The following is a 16,979-nucleotide window of genomic DNA, read 5'->3' as shown; positions in this document are numbered from 1 at the left end:
TAAGTCCACAATATCTTTTGTTGGTACAATTAAATTTAAAAATTCCTGTCTTTTAGTTTGGTCTAGTTCTTGATTATTGGCAATAGAATCATTTAAATTTAATTTTGAATAGTCATAATCTTGGATAGTATCTATAGGATACATTTGGCCGATAGCTTGTCCTTTATTTAAATGCAAAGTCTCTTCAGATTTATTTTTAAGAAAAATATTACAAGCATAGTACTTATTCTTTTTGTTATAGAATCCATGAAAATTTTTAACTTGATCTAAATTATGTATTGAAGAATAAATTTCAATATTTTTATAGTCTATTCTTGGTTCAAAAATTACATTAGTATTCAAAGGATTCTTAACTATTACTTTAGCATAAATATATTCTTCAGGATTCAACAAAATTTTATGATTTAGTACAGCTTGTCCATTTTGTTTATTGTCCAAATTTTGTTTGTTTACATTTTGTTTATTTACATTATGAATCTCTCCACAAATATCCGACACAATATCTCCATCAAAATCAATGTCTACATTATCCGTAGTTTGTTTTTGTCCTATTAATGGTACTTTTTCGCCATTAATTGTTATAAAATTGCCCTTAGGTGACAATTGAATATTATGCATTAGCATAAAATCATATCCCAATATCCCTTCAAAAATTGAATTATCTAAATGTGTAACAAAAAGTGTATGTTTGTATAGTTTGTTGTTAATTTTAAATGAGATTTGAATACAACTTAAAAATGAAACCTTAGAGTTTATAGTACTAATTGAAACTGAACGAGAAATATATTTATATTTAAGTTTATTAAATGTTTCATTAGAAATTATTGAAAGAGAAGAGCCTGAATCAATCAGAAATGGGGCAGAATAATCCTTAAGTTGTACATTAATGAGGGGTAGTTTAGGTATTTCATTGTGAACATTTGCAATAATTTCATTAAATTCATTAGTTTGAGTAAAACATTCATTTTGCATTTTTATTTTATTAACTGTTTGCGTAAAATTATCTTTCTTTTCATTAATGCTTGACTTAATATTAGCTGATGACAAAATATTAGGTGATAGCTCAAATGCATCAGCCTTATTTGAGCTAAAATTTAGTTTAAATTGGGGTTAAAAGTGGTGGCATTAGGATTTGGATAAGTTTGTTGTCTATTATCATTATTATAATTAGGATTATTATACGAGTGATCTCTATTATTTTGGTAACTTCTATTGGGGTAAAATTTATTGCTTCTAAAGTTCCTTCGAGTTTGAAAATTTCTATTATGTTGATTAATCTGCACATCCTATTGAGAAATATTCAAAAATTCTCTACAAAATTTCATAATGTGACCATGCTTGCCACAGAAAACACAAAAATTCTGCCGAAAGGTATGTTGGTTATTATGATAAGGGGCCTTACGATAATTACTACTATTCGAATAAGTTTTCGATTTAAAATTTCTATTTTTGTTTTCAAATTGTCTCTTATTTCCATCAGATTTATTTTTATTATCATTATTATTTGAAACAATATTGTTTATCTGCTCTTTTAAATTTGAAATTTCCGAATTTAGATTTAAAATTTCATCATTCCCTTTAAATTGGTTGTTAATAGCCGAGTCTATATTCTGAAGTTGTTGTGCTCTTTCGACAGCATTCTCATAACTTTTAATATTTTCTTTCAAAATTGTGACCTTAATATCATGAGGAAGAGCTCCCATTAGATGCGTGTACTTTAAAGTATCAATTGCATCTGAATCATTTAAGTTAGGATACACTTTATGGAAAGTTATGTTTATCCTATGAGCTAAGGATCTTATTGTTTCCTGAGGTTTCAACAAAATATTATTCAAAGCAAAAATAGATGAATTATCATCTTGTCTAAAAAAATCCAAAAATTTATGTTTTATTTCATTCAGTGTTTTCATTTTAACCAATGAAGGTTCTTCAATATAAAATTTTAAAGCATTGCCTGAGATTAAAGATCTAAAAGTTGCAATAGCTTGTTCTTCATCTAGAGAATTAATCTTAACATAATCTTCTAATTGAAGAAAGAAAAACTTTGATGTGGTTGGATCACCAGCAAAGGGTTGAATATGAAAGTTTATATTGTTTTTACGTTTAGACATATTTAATAATCAGATAACTTAAAATTATATATAGATATATATAAATGAAAAATAGTTATACCAATTAAAATATCAAGTTAAGAAAAAAATAATCATTTTTAAAAATGAAAATATAACAGCAATAATAAATTGTAATCATTAAAATAAATAGAATATAAGATATTCATATTAAATGAAAATTAATTCCAAAAATATTTAATGAGAATAAGAAATAATTGCTTTAAAAAATGTTATGCATTGAAAATATTAAGTACTGAATCTGTAAAATAATCAGTTAGAAATTGAAAAGCACTAAATGCAATTATCTAATTGTGTTAATTTAAAAACAATTTTACTGCAAAAAAAAAGCACTGCAGTTTGTGTAAAAAAATTTCTCTCCGATTTTGATGAAAGAGAGAGAGAAAAAAAAATTCACTGTTGAGAGACACACACACAGTTGACTTTCATCTTTTCAAAGTGAGAAACACTTTCTTGAATAACATACTGAAACTGATGAAACCGGAATTCACACTTTTGAAGAGGTAAAAAAAAAAAACACCATAGAAATTGATTTCAATCTTTTGGAATAATATGAGAAGCACAGAAGACTCGTTTTTCAAGCGCACTGGTAGGCTGCTGATGACATTCGGAAATTTTTATCAGGATCTTGAAGATTTGGTTGTTGTTGTGTTGTTGGACGTCGGCTGGAGTTTCAAACAGGATGCAAATAGGAATGATACATGATGGACGTAAATATTCTTACAGGATACGTTTCCCCGTCATTAGGCACCACTTTTTGTAATGATGAAAGCTTGCTGCTTCCTTCATTAGGCGTGTCGTTGATAGTGGAATTATGAATGTTCATTTTGGCCAATATTGAATGAATAAAAACAATAACGTTGAGTTTCCAGGAAATAATGTGCAAATTATTGAATGAAAATTTAGGTTTTATTAATCATAACTTAAAATTTCTATAGTGGCCACTTCATCAATAAAATAAGAAATCCCTTAAAGGGATGAAAAAAGAATAATACTCTCTACTGAGAGATCATAAAGGCAGAACAACATTTCTGACCGTTAGAAAATTAAGACTGGGAGTTCCCCGAAGGGGTCCCAGCCTTTCCAATTTAGAAATTCAAAGTGAATATATTTATTCTCAACGGACAGAGAAAGAGTATGGGTAGGAGATCCAAAATTTGGCGATTTATCATAATATATCATAGCCAAAAACAAAGCCAACTAGCATATCCACATGGGTTAAAAAGAACACCTTGGCGATCACGAGTCGCCAACAAATTTGTGTGAATTATTATAACCATGCAACCGAAACATTTAGCCGTTGGAAAATTAGAATCAAAAGTTATAAATAGATTTTTGTTTTCGATTAGAGGCGACAGTAAATTTATATGTCTGCATAATAATGAAATAAAAAGAAAGTATCCGTTACATTGATCTGGAAGAGAAGAAATAAATATTTTATGTTCGCTTAAAAAGATTAAGTTTTTGATTTATTTTAAAAGTAATTCTATTAATAAAAATAAGCTTAAGTAATGAAGGATATTTTAAAAGATAGAAAATAAATATGTGTATGCCAATTCTGGCATCACAGTCATCGTAAGTAAATTTTGGCATTTTTGATACAAAAGCCAATCAGGTTCGACACACACAAATGACTTCGCTTATAGATGTCCAATTAAACTCTGATCTAAGTCCATAACCACTTCTTTTCGAGTTGCAAGTATCTAATTAGTGCCCGTAAACAAGCTTTACTTTGGTGTATAGATCTCCCATCACGAGTTGGAACGTACAAAGAGAGAGTCAAGTGCAAGTGCATCGATAGAGTTTATTTCAGCGAAAGAAAAACGGAGAACTGGAGGAAAGTGATATAAGGCGCCTTGTTTGAAGTTTTATTGTTGTCTTTTCACATTCCATCTGAAATTTTTTTCACCCAATCGAACATTTTTCAGATTCTCATTGCTGCTATTTTTTATCGGTTTACTTGCTATGTTCTCATATTTAGCAAACTAAAACCTTTCTAACCTATAAAAAAGTGAACTCTTCCTCTAAGTTTTCAGACAGCCGCCAAACTGCTATTATTAAATAATATTTAAATCACGCCGTATTAATATGATATTTGATTAAAATTTGGCTTAGAAATTTTGCATAGTGGTCCGCATAGAAAACGTTCAATTCAATGATCTTAGTTTAAAGGGCGAATATAAAAGAACTAAACAATGTACAAACTTTAGAATTTGGTTGAAATTATTAAGATCCAGAATTTCCATTTAATAAAAATGATATAATATTTCATTTGGCCGGGATAGCCTGGTTGGTAGGGCACTGGGTCCATTTCCAAGAGATCGTTGGTTCGATCTCAGCAGGTCGAAGACTCCCAGTGTAGTAAATGGTGACTGATGCGTGTTAAATCCATCGAGTCACAAAGTCCCCCATGTTTCCATCGCAAATCATACCTCTGGCGGTGCTGATCCAGGAGTTTCCTTGTCTTCTAGATTGATTCAAAATTGAACCGCTACGGAGTTGAACATTAGTAGTCGTAAACTCAAAATTGGGTCGGCTGTTCAACGACGATTATAAAAAAAATTTTCATCGCCTACAAATATTTTAAAATTATCAAAACCTTTCATTATATTCTCAACTTCAAGCATTAAAAAACATGTCTTTCTTTAGATTTATTATCAAGACTTTACTTACTTTAACACCATCATCAATCATTATAGAGTATAATTATACTACACTGGACATTGAATTTTGTTTAATATATACTAGTAAAAATTTAATTTAATGCAATACCAGTAATAAGATAGACTTATTTCGTAAGTTAATAGCAATTCAATTTGTATGGAAATTATAGGTTGTTTCTTTAACTTAAAAACCTTAATTATAACTTCAAAAAAGGCAAGCGTTTTGTATTTTTCTTTAAAATTATTTTTTTTAATGTATCTGAAAAAGATATAAATTTATATTAAATTATTCTAAATTATTTTTGAAACAAAATTACGCGATACAATGTAAGTAATTTATTGTTCTGTGAAATTAATATACAAATGCGTTACCGAGCAAAAAAAAGCAACCTCCTATTTAAATTACTTTTTTTTTCAAAGGAAATACTAATAATTTATTTAACCTATTTACTCTCTCAAACTACTAATGGTAAACGAGAAAGAAAAACACTTTTACCCATTGCAATCACATCTTTAAAAACCATTTATCATTTTTTTTTAAAAGTTAAAACTCTCAACGGACATTTATGGCCTAGAATAGTTAATAAGTCTCAAATATTTTTCTCTCGATCACTTAATAAGAAGTGATGAGGCTGAGAATGACAGAACAAAAAATGTTGCAAGCCTCGTGTAGTTTTTAAATAGTTTAGAATTTGATGATTTCCCTTTCTTTTTTCAGGTACGGTGTCAATCTTCTTTTCTTAAGATTTTTCTACTCGAAAAACTGGAGCAGAATGGATTAGCATAATAAATACGTACTTCTCTTTCTAGAAACTAGTCCTTATAAGGTAAGTGAGCGTTCGTAATTATGCATGAGCTATGTTCGTAAACATCACATTTTGTTAATAAGTATAGCTTAGAAAACTTTCCTTTGGGTATAATTTGCCTTAAGAACATACTAAAACTCTATAATTCCAGTTTAAAATCCTGAAACATCAAACGAGTTTTTTAGGTTTGAGTCAATCGAAAAATATTTCAGCTTTTTCAGTTGAAAATGAAATTTTGAATAAGTTTGTATTGGAGGAGAAATCTTTTAAGAGGCTTTTTTATTCGCCATGTTTGATTTTAGATGAAATTTTTGATTTTCGTTCTGACTTAACAAACCTTTGTTGATAAATAATCTGCCGAAAGTATCATATTTTTTTTCTAATAATTTTTTATAATTTATTTTTTGAAAGAAAGTTCTAAAATAAAAGCGCCGCACTATTAGATTGGGCAAAATAGCACTTGATAAATTTTATAACTTCTGGGAATGATAACTAATGTTCTTAAACATTTTAAAGCAATAAAAGCTATACGGTAAGTAATTTTGAATAGGTTATTTAAAGTGCACATTTTTTTAAAATAATTTTATTATTGTTTAAACTATTGTAACTCGATTCAGATGCTGCTGAAAAGTTGTCTCATTGTAAATTGTATTAAACAAGGATATATTTATCAAAAATCTAGAAATAGACAATTAATTCGAACGCTTACTTTCGTTTTTAAATTTTATAAGATATTTTTTTTTGGCTGGGATAACCTAGTTGGCAGGGCACTGAACTCACGTTTGGAAAAACTGGAGTTCGAATCCAGCTTGCCGAAGACATGGTAATAATTGTGAGTAAATGGTGACTGGTGCATGTTAAATCTGTCAGGTCACAAAGTCCTCTGTGTTCCTATAACAAACCAATACCTCTGGGAGAACTGAATTGGAGATAGATCGTTCTCTGGTTCAAGTCAAAATTACGATCAGTGGATTAATGCATTGGTCTGTCCTATAAACGAGTGTGACGTATGGGTGTAGCAGAAGAATTCTGAATTCTGTAGTAAATTCTGGGCCAAGGATGGCGCCACTAAAAACAAGAACAATCGCTCCCCCTCTGCCGTAATGGCCGACGACGACAGCAGCAACATAAGATATATTTTTGCTAGGTAGTTCACTTATTTGCCCTAATTAAAATCTTGATTCTTAAGATTCTTTCAATTTATTATTTTCTTCATTTATTTTTCATATTTGTCCTTATTGTTGATGATAAGCTTTTCAGAACCAACAAACTTTATACTGCTTAAGTTATTTTTTTTTGAACCATAACTGGGCTAGAATATAGCGTGTAATTATTCAGTAATCAACATCTGCAACACAACTTAGCAATCCCTTCAGCATTTAATTATTAAGAGGTAAAAAAGTTAGTTATTAAGAGGCTCAAGCTTTTTATTACCAGTAAAATAAATCATTTAGAACTAAATTAAATAGTAATACTGATAAATTCAATTATTTTACTGCAGTTTTTAATAAAAGATCTATAATTTTCAATTTATAGTTCAAATATTCATTCTTAGCTTAAATTATTCATTATAATTACATTAGTAGACTAAGAAAAAAAGCATGGTCCAAACTTCCACAATATGGTAAAGTTTACCGTATTCTGGTGGTACCGTATAATGGCTTTATGAAAGCTCGGTAATTTTTACCGAAGCGTTTAGGATTGAGAAATTTGGTAAATGTGAGAATTTTTACATGTTACATTAGAGCATTGCATAAAAACCATTTATTCGATTAAATTTGCTTTCAGTTTTGCATTTTTAACTAAATGTGAATGGTAATAGGAAGTATAATTTTGAAAATCAGAATGTTCAGTTAACTGTTATCATGTGAACGGAAAAATTACTAAGTGAATGGTTTAAATACCACATGTTTTGGTTTCTATTAAAAGAATTATGTTTTTTTCTAAATCAAAAATATCATTATTATGCAGTTTACCAGAATTTTTTTCTCCCTGTACTATTTTAATATCGTCGTTGTGGTTTATATTAGCTTTAGTTTGAATTTTTACTATACGAAGAGGCTCAGCTCTGCAATTCCCGTAATTTCCACTTACTCATCTTCAATTCTTTTTCTTAAAAGTTGATATTTTTTTAAAGAAAAATAATAAATTTGTTTATAAAATATATAATTATCTTAATTTCATTACTATGTTAATAATCGTAATGAAATGAACAATTACTTGAATTTGAAAAATAATCAACTGTCTTTGAAGAAAACTGAAGAAAATTAACTTAAGAAAAAAATTTGACTTTACGGATACAGAATGCATGACAAGATCATAGAAAATAAGTATAATCTAAATAGATTATGTTAGTAAAAATTTCGATCATATAACAGTTTAAATTGGAAACGGTTTTTACCTATCTAGAGTCTTTCCTATTTTGGGAAAATTTCGATATAATTGTCAAGATTTATGTATGGCAACATCTAATTACTCTTTCTTTTCTTTTCTCACTTTTATTATTTTTTCCCTAATTTCATTATTTTTTTTTAAACTTTTGGTTTCAAGTCAAACGTGAACTTGAAATAAATGAACTTTTCTGCAATAATGCATATGGAGTCCTTTTTTTTAAAATAACAAAAGTGAAAAGATAGTGTGAATAAAAAACTTAAACTTGCAATAACTTTAAATTTAATAAAAGGAAAATTTCAAAAAAAAAGTCGTTTTAATTCATAAATAAAAATGTCCTTTTCACCACGTCAAATTTTAACTCTATAGTTGCATTTACCCGGCCTGTGAAGCAGCAATCTTGACATTTTTTATAACAAATGTAACAATTTATATTTCTTGGACTAATAATATAATTATTCATTTCTTTTGTTATTTCATTGTACTGCCTGTATATTTTTCTACGCACCATTATGATTTAAATTTTAAAATTCTTATAGATTTTGCGCAGAATAAAAAGCAACGTCAAGTTGAACATCCAAGACAACTGTTGCGCTTATGTTTTTTTTTCAATATAGAGAGACATTATTTTCTTATAATTGTGCAATAATTTTAAATTGCCTTTCAATAATAGAGTCGTGACGGTTGATCTTATCTCCTGAATATAATATTATTTTATTACCTTGTTTCTGCAATACAATATTCAATTATAGATTTTAAAAATAGGTTTTTAATTTATGTTACAAAATTATACCTATAATCTATTGCCTTATATATATTGAGCTAGACATACTGCAGCACGTACTGATTTATAGAACATTACAGGGTGGCTACCAAATACTGTAATACTCCTAAAAATAGGAATTAATTTTAATTGTTTGGTAAAACAATTGCTCCCTCACTGTTCCTGTGAGTGGCATTTTCTATAAGTGCAGGCGATTTTTGTTTAAAGCAAAATATTTAGTATCAGATTAAAGATGGAATCAAAAGGGTTGATGGTTAAACAGCTATTCAATAGCGGATTTTCTGCCGATAGAATCTTTAAGTATTTAAAATCTCGTGGTTTTAATAGAACATTAACTTATAGAACTATAAATTGATTATTGGATATTAATAGCTCTAAAGATAGACCCAGGTCTGCTCGTCCACACTCAGTTCGTACAAAAGAGAGCTTAAAAAGAATTCGTGAAAAGATACGAATAAATTCACAACGTTCTGCTAATAAAATGACTGCAGAAAAGATCGTGAGTCGAAGAACTATTTAAGTTATATTAAATAAAGACGTGGGTTTTCGCGATTAATGCAAAAGAAAAGTTCAAGGTTTGACAGCAACATAAAAATTAAAAAGGTTACAAAGATGTAAGTAATTGCTGAACCGGATCGTTTGTAAAAGTGTTGACAGAATAATCTTTTCAGATGAGAAAATATTTCGCATAGAACAAAGTTATAACTCTAAAAATAATGCTGCATCCTCAGCAACCTTGGATGATATTCCCAAAAGTGTTCGAACTGTACAATGGTTTCGGAACAAGAATGGTTTGACCTGCAGTGTCAATTAACTGAAAATTTCCGTCGAAGTTCATCGATAAAGTAATAAAAATCAATGCTAAATATTACAAAAAGGAAGTATTGCCACATTCTGAAAGATTGTATCTGAAAACGGAATGGATATTTCAGCAAGATTCTGCACCATTGCACCGTGCCAAAACAACACCAGCTTGTATCCATGTAAATTGCTCGAAGTTTATCAAGCAAGAAGATTGTCCCCTTTCTTTAGCGAATCTAAATCTCTTAGACTTTTGAGTTTGACGAATTCCAGAATCAAAAGTTAATGCTAAGCAGCACAGAAGTTTGGACTCTCTCAGAGCTTCTTTATTGCGTGAATGGGGCAAATTACCTTTTAAAATGATTTGTGCAGTCAAAGGACTATAGCGTAAGATATTATCTTTAGTAATCGATATAGATGTTTGTCCATTCGAACAAAAATTTTTTAAGGTTAACTTCCATTTATTGTGTTCTTTATATTTGTGTATTTATCATTTTCTATTTAATATATGCACAATAAAATGATTTGATATTTGTAACAGCATTTTGTAGCCACTCTGTAGTTATTCAATTAAAAAAATAATTTAATAGAGAAAATATCAGATGAATTTGGAAGTGGAATAAATCGAATTGTTAGAAAATTATTTATAATCTTTTCCACATCACGTACACCCTAATTATAAAAGAAAAGAGAGATGACAAGCGATCGTAGTACTGCTTTAGAAAAAGCCTTCGCCCTTGTTATGAAACAAAAAAATCGGAAAGTGTTTGTTTGTTTTTTTGCTTTTGCAATTGTTTATTTTTCTTAATCCTTTTGTCATTTAAGTTTAGCAGTAATTTTCACCTGTTTTGATTTTAATCGTTTCTTTTATTTGTGTAACTCTTTTCGAAAGAGTTCCACGATTTATTGTTCTCGAGTTATAGATCGCCAAATTAGATAAGAAGAAATGAATATTCTTAAGAAAAAGTAAGGAAAATAGGTAATGAAACGTGTTTTCACGCCCTTAATATTATGCCAATAACAGTAATTTAGTTTTAATGGTCAGATAGTATGAAAAAAATCGGCGAATAGTAGAAGAAGTGAAATTCAATACATTCTTCCAAATTTCATTTTACAGATGCGATCTCCAAATATTTTTTTCTCTTTTACTTAATAGGATTTCTTTGTATTTATATTTTATGAAATGTTTAGAGATTAAAAGTTTTAAAGATCTTTATGTACTATCATATATTAGAATTACTTGCATTTTATTGCTGATCTTTTACTGAATTAGAAATTCTTTTTTCCATATTGATTAATTTCAGTTTGAACTCTTGTTTTTATATTTTTGCAGAATATAATCTATCTATCTCTATAAAATTGCTTCAATAATTTTTTACTATATCTATTTTAATCACGCATTATTTCATTTCCATTAATTTGCTGTTTACTGAGGAAAAAAATGTGTAGTCAAAACTACCGGAATATGGTAACATTTACCGTGTTTTTGACTCTATGGTTATACCAAAAAGCTTGGTAATTAGTAATAAATTTGATAAAATTAATATGAGATAAAATTTGGAGAATTTAGTAATTTAACTCAGAGTATGGCATGAAAACCATTTATTCAGTTAAATTTATTTTTCAGTTTTGTGGATTTCACTAATTGTATGGTAATAAGAGATATAATTTCGAAAACCAGAATTTCTGGTAAGCCTTTACCATATGAATGGTAAAATAATCAAATAAATGGTTTAAATATCGTTTATTTTGACTTTCATTTACCAAAATTACGTTTTTTTTGTTCGAAATATCGTTACCATGCAGTACGGTAATTTTACCAGAATTTTTTCTCTGAGTAAGATCAAAAATTTTGAGCACAAGTTTAATTTCAAACTTAATTTTGCAAAACATAAATAACTTTTAACTAACTATAATAACTAACTAACTTTTAACTATTCAGATTAAATAACTTTTAGAAATTATTTTCGTTTAATAATATTTTTAAAAGAATTCTATATTTGTTTTTCAGAATGATTATGAATGTATAGGAGACGTCAATTCAAGAATGGCTAATCTTATGAAAATGAGAAAAAAACATCCTTAAAAAACTGTCTATTCCGAGAAAAACATATTAGTAAAATTACTGTTTTGTAGAATAATGTCATTTCTGGTAAAAAAAAAAAAAAAAAGCATATTTCTGGTTAAAAAATATATATGGTATTTAAACCATTCATTTTACAATTTTTTCGCTCATATGATTAGGGTTTGCTGAAAATTCTGATATTCGAAATTATAGTTCTTATTGCAACACATTTAGCGAAAAATACATAATCGAAAAATAAAGTATAAATGATTTTTATGCCATATTATAAGGTATCACGATGAAATTACTAAACATTACCATATTTACCAAATTTTCTCACATGTTATTAAACTATATTTTGTTGTAACTCCTTAGCAAAATGCTACTGTATAAATTATCGAGCTTTTTGGTGATCCCATAGAGCCAGAAACATAGTAATTTTTTCTATATCTTGGTAGTTTTCACCATACTTTTCTTTCTCAGCGTGTTGTTGTTGTTGATTTCAAAGTTGAAGAAATTTTTTAAAAATATTTTTCCCTGCTTAATCGAGAGGTGATTTCTTTAATCGCAGGGGAATTTTAATTTTACAAACATAATGATTTACAATGTGGATTGAGTCATATTTAATTTTATAATTAAATAGGGTCAAGTTTTTATAATAGAAATTTCATTACTAACTCAATTTTGCAAAACTATAACTCAGTGAAATAACTTTTAGAAATTATTTTTGTTTCATAGCATTTTCAAAGGAGTTCAATTTTTATTTCTTCAAAATTATTATGCTGATACCGCAAGGAGAAAATTATCCTGGTAAAATTACTATACTGTATGGTAATGACATTTCTGCTAAAAAAACATGATTCTGGTAACTGAAACCAAAATATATGGTATTTAAATCATTTGCTTGATAATTTTTCTATTTATATGGTAACAATTTACAGGAAATTCAGGTTTTCAAAATTATAATTCTTATTTACCTCACATTTAGTAAAAAATAGAAAACTGGAAGCCAAATTTAACCTAATAAATGAATTTCGTTCGTGCTTCATTGTATCATGATAAAATTAGCAAATTTTACGACAAATAGCGAACATTATCCTACAGTATATAGCCATATTTTATTGTTAATTTTACCATAATCTTTTCCAAAGCGCTTCGGTAAAAATTAGGTTTTTGATGTTCCCATAGATAGAAATATAGCCAGAAACTCGGTAAGTTTTACCATATTGTAGTAGTTTTAATCATATTTTTTACTCAATGCGCAAACATTAATTCGAGAATGGTTAATTGAATGAAAAGGAAAAAAAATCCCCAACACGATTTAAATTGTTATTTTATCACAATACTAGGATTCGTTATTAAGTCAATCAATTTATAAAATCACTGTCTTCTGAGTAACAGGACAAAAAGCCATAAAAGTGTCATTTAAGTAAAAAAAGATGCTATAAAAAATTACGGATTCTCCTCAACAAACTAGGTCAGGGATTAAAAAGTGTTCCCGATTTGGTCTTGAACTGTATTAGTTTTCGTTTTTATTTTTATTTCATTGAATACACTTTTTGTTTTCTTAAAAAAAGTCTTCGATTAGTTTGTCCACTCAAGTGAAGTGAAGAAGATAATGAGGAGAAAAGAAAGTATGTAACGAAATTGTCATTGCTTTGAAACGGAACCAGGTTTATTTATTGCTTTTTAAAGTTACATCAGAAGGTTAACCATATAAGTGGCTTTTTTTAAAATGGGTTTTGCACGCTAAGTTTGAAAGTGATGAGGTCCGGGTGAAGCTGATTGTTTGCGTTTCGTTCGATTTCGTAAGCAGGTGTTTGAAATGCAAAACAAAAAAAATCTTCTTTGGAATATTTAACTACCGTACGTGACTCTTTTAAAAATACAATTGAATTTTTTTTTATTGTTGATCTGGATATTTTTATTATTGATTATTATTCTAACTACTCAATTGGATTCGAATGACTGATTTCTCTTCGATTGGATTCGTATTATTAACAAATATACTGATAAAAATAGGATCAAAACAACTTAAATATGGTAATGTGTTTCTGGCTCTTAGGGACACTAAAAAGCGCTGTAATTTTTACCGAAGCACGTTTGTTATGATTTTGGTAAAATTAACTTTGAAATACTGTTTTATAATATGCGAAAAATTTAGAAATTTCATCCTGATACCTTAGAGTATTTCATAAAAACCATTTGTAAGATTAAGTTTATTTTCATGATTTTTATTTTTTACTAAATGTGAGATAATAAGAACTATAATACTTAAAAAAAATTTCCATTAAATCGTTAAAATATGAACAGAAACTTACCAAATGAATGGTTTAAATGCCGTATATTTTGGTTTTATTACCAGAATTACAAGAAATGTCCTTACCATACAGTGCGATAATTTTACCAGAAATTTTTCTTCGTATTAAATTTTTTTTGTTTTAAATTTATTAAAAACAAAGCAAGACTTTATTTTTCTTTCAATAAATCTGTATAACCAATATAAAATGACGTAACTTTGTGAACACCAAAAGCATGGTAATTTTTAGCGAAGCTTTTGGTAAAATTATCAACAGAATATGGTTTTATTTCTATGCTGTTAGGTAGTAGATGTGGTAAAATTTGGTAATTTATGAGAGCACGGCATAAAAATGTGTGGTAAGAAAACAATAATTTTGAAAAGCAGAATTTTCGATAAACCGTTACCAATTCAAACAGGAAAAATACCAGAAGAATGGTTTTAATATCATATATTTTGGCTTTATTATCCCATTCATGTTTTTTTATGTCACTTACCATGCAAGTACGGTAATTTTAGTAGAATATTTTTCTGCGTGATGTTTAACAAAAACTTTTACCATAGGTGCCTGCTTTATGTCGACATATGTTTATGTGAGCGGTATACACCGAAGAGGAATTACATTATGACCACCCTCCATCTATTACAATGGGATCGCCCAGGTTTTCATGGTTTCTCGCCCAGGAACAATGCTTTCATGGGTCACATTAGGACCCTAATCCTCATAGAACAATCCCTGACGTCTGCAAGCTACTTGAGCATAGTTGCAGACCAGGTTCACCCATTCATGGCAACAGTTTTTCCTGCGGGGGATGGTGTTTACCAACAGGATAATGCACCATGTCATAAGGGTCGAATCGTCGACATTCCAGTGACTTTCAAGTCATGTCTTGGCCCCCAAATTCACCTGACCTTAATCCAATAGAGCATTTGTGGTCCAACTTGGAAAACCAAATTCGTGCTGCCACGCTACAACCACGCAATGTGAGGGAATTGCAGGACCAGTTGGTGAGCGCTTGGTACCAAATACCTCAGACTACCTATCAGCACCTTGTGGAATCAATGCCACGACGGGTGCCAGCAGTTTTGAGGGCTAAAGGTGGTCCTACATGTTATTAGCAGGGTGGTCATAATGTAATGGCTCTTCGGTGTATATTGATATTTGAAAAAAAAAAACTATCGCAGCATTCACCATTAGTGCAAGCTGAATGTTGGCATTTGTCGGTGTAAGTGAGAAATAATCATATTTGGCATACTTCTTAGACATTTTTAAAAGCGTCTACGTGTCATTGACAGCATTTACTGGACAGCTAAAGTTACCAAACTAAAAAAGTTACCAAAAAGACAGTTACTACCTTCGTTACACAGAGACACATTATGAAAAATTTATAAAAAGTTATAATATTTTGTTGAGTTCTCTTTCACATTATTTCCTTAAAAGAGAGATATTAAATCAAATGCGTTAATGTTTCGAATATAATCAAAACAAGTAATTCAACTTCAGAAATATATCTCAAAGAAGTTTGGTACACAAAGTTTTAATTACCAACTTGGTGACAAACACACACACAATATGTTTCTCCATTTCTTTAAACTATGCACTTTCGCCTGAATGCGCATGAAAGGAGACAAACATCGCGGTTTTGATTTACGATGCGTCACAGAGCTTGCGTAAGGCGGTCAGGCTGAGTTGCCCCCCCCCCCCTACATTAAATCTTATTATAGACGTTTTTCCAAGACAAACCTAATTTTTGAGAATGTCAGTAGAACTGTTGACGATAAAGAAATAAAAATTCATGTAAGTTCTTATACCACATTTCCGAAAAAGAAAAAAAAAAGATTTCCGGAGATTTTTCTTACGATTTGGTTCGACTTGGCATGGTAAATGATGATTTAGGATTCAGCTGTTTTTTTGCATTTGAATAAATTGTAGTGCTCTTAAAATAAAAACGCATTTTAAGTTTGCGTTCAAGCGTTTAATAGAGATCAAAAGGATTATACGCTTATTTTTCTCAACCCTGTTAGAAATTTCTAGCAAAAAGTGGTTAAGTAACAATTTATTGAATGGTTATTTTACTATATTTAATCAAAACAGTCAAATAACCGTAAATAAAATGGTAATAAAACTGTTAAGTTTGAGAAAAACTGTTTATTAACTGCTTTCAACTTATACAGTTAAACGACCAGAATTTTATCGCACCAACTAGAGCCACCCAATGAAGCTTCTTTGCAACTGCGTAGATATCATAGCCGAGGTGGCTTACCTGTCAATCTCATAACCGACAGAACTGGAGTTCGAGTCCTAGCGTTGACACCGCAATATTTCCTCCATTCCCTTCAACACATGAAGAATTTCCAGTATTCGGCACTCTCCAATGCGCAGTACCTTACGAAAAGTAGGGCTCCTATGTCTAGCTAAATAAAAAAATTTTTTTACGCATTCAGGCGAAAGTGCATAGTTTAAAGAAATGGAGAAACATATTGTGTGTGTGTTTGTCACCAAGTTGGTAATTAAAACTTTGTGTACCAAACTTCTTTGAGATATATTTCTGAAGTTGAATTACTTGTTTTGATTATATTCGAAACATTAACGCATTTGATTTAATATCTCTCTTTTAAGGAAATAATGTGAAAGAGAACTCAACAAAATATTATAACTTTTTATAAATTTTTCATAATGTGTCTCTGTGTATGTAACGAAGGTAGTAACTGTCTTTTTGGTAACTTTTTTAGTTTGGTAACTTTAGCTGTCCAGTAAATGCTGTCAATGACACGTAGACGCTTTTAAAAATGTCTAAGAAGTATGCCAAATATGATTATTTCTCACTTACACCGACAAATGCCAACATTCAGCTTGCACTAATGGTGAATGCTGCGATAGTTTTTTTTTTCAAATATCAATATACACCGAAGAGCCATTACATTATGACCACCCTGCTAATAACATGTAGGACCACCTTTAGCCCTCAAAACTGCTGGCACCCGTCGTGGCATTGATTCCACAAGGTGCTGATAGGTAGTCTGAGGTATTTGGTACCAAG

The 16,979-nt window shown here is 29.5% G+C and overlaps 1 protein-coding gene across 1 annotated transcript in view; it reads left to right on the top strand.

The window, feature by feature from the left end:
- Positions 1-16,979, top strand: part of f (espin protein forked) — a 274,759-nt gene that overhangs the window by 30,781 nt on the left and 226,999 nt on the right. The window contains exon 2 of the mRNA XM_043049623.3: positions 5,511-5,619. The gene's annotated coding sequence lies outside the window, so the exon portion shown is untranslated. The remainder of the gene's footprint in view (positions 1-5,510; positions 5,620-16,979) is intronic.

Source organism: Parasteatoda tepidariorum, chromosome 1 (assembly GCF_982258835.1).
Source record: "Parasteatoda tepidariorum strain Cologne lab strain chromosome 1, Ptep-v5.0, whole genome shotgun sequence".
Classification (NCBI taxonomy): Eukaryota; Metazoa; Arthropoda; class Arachnida; order Araneae; family Theridiidae; genus Parasteatoda; species Parasteatoda tepidariorum.
Note: the sequence above shows the minus strand (reverse complement) of the source record. Positions and strands in the feature narration are given on the sequence as shown.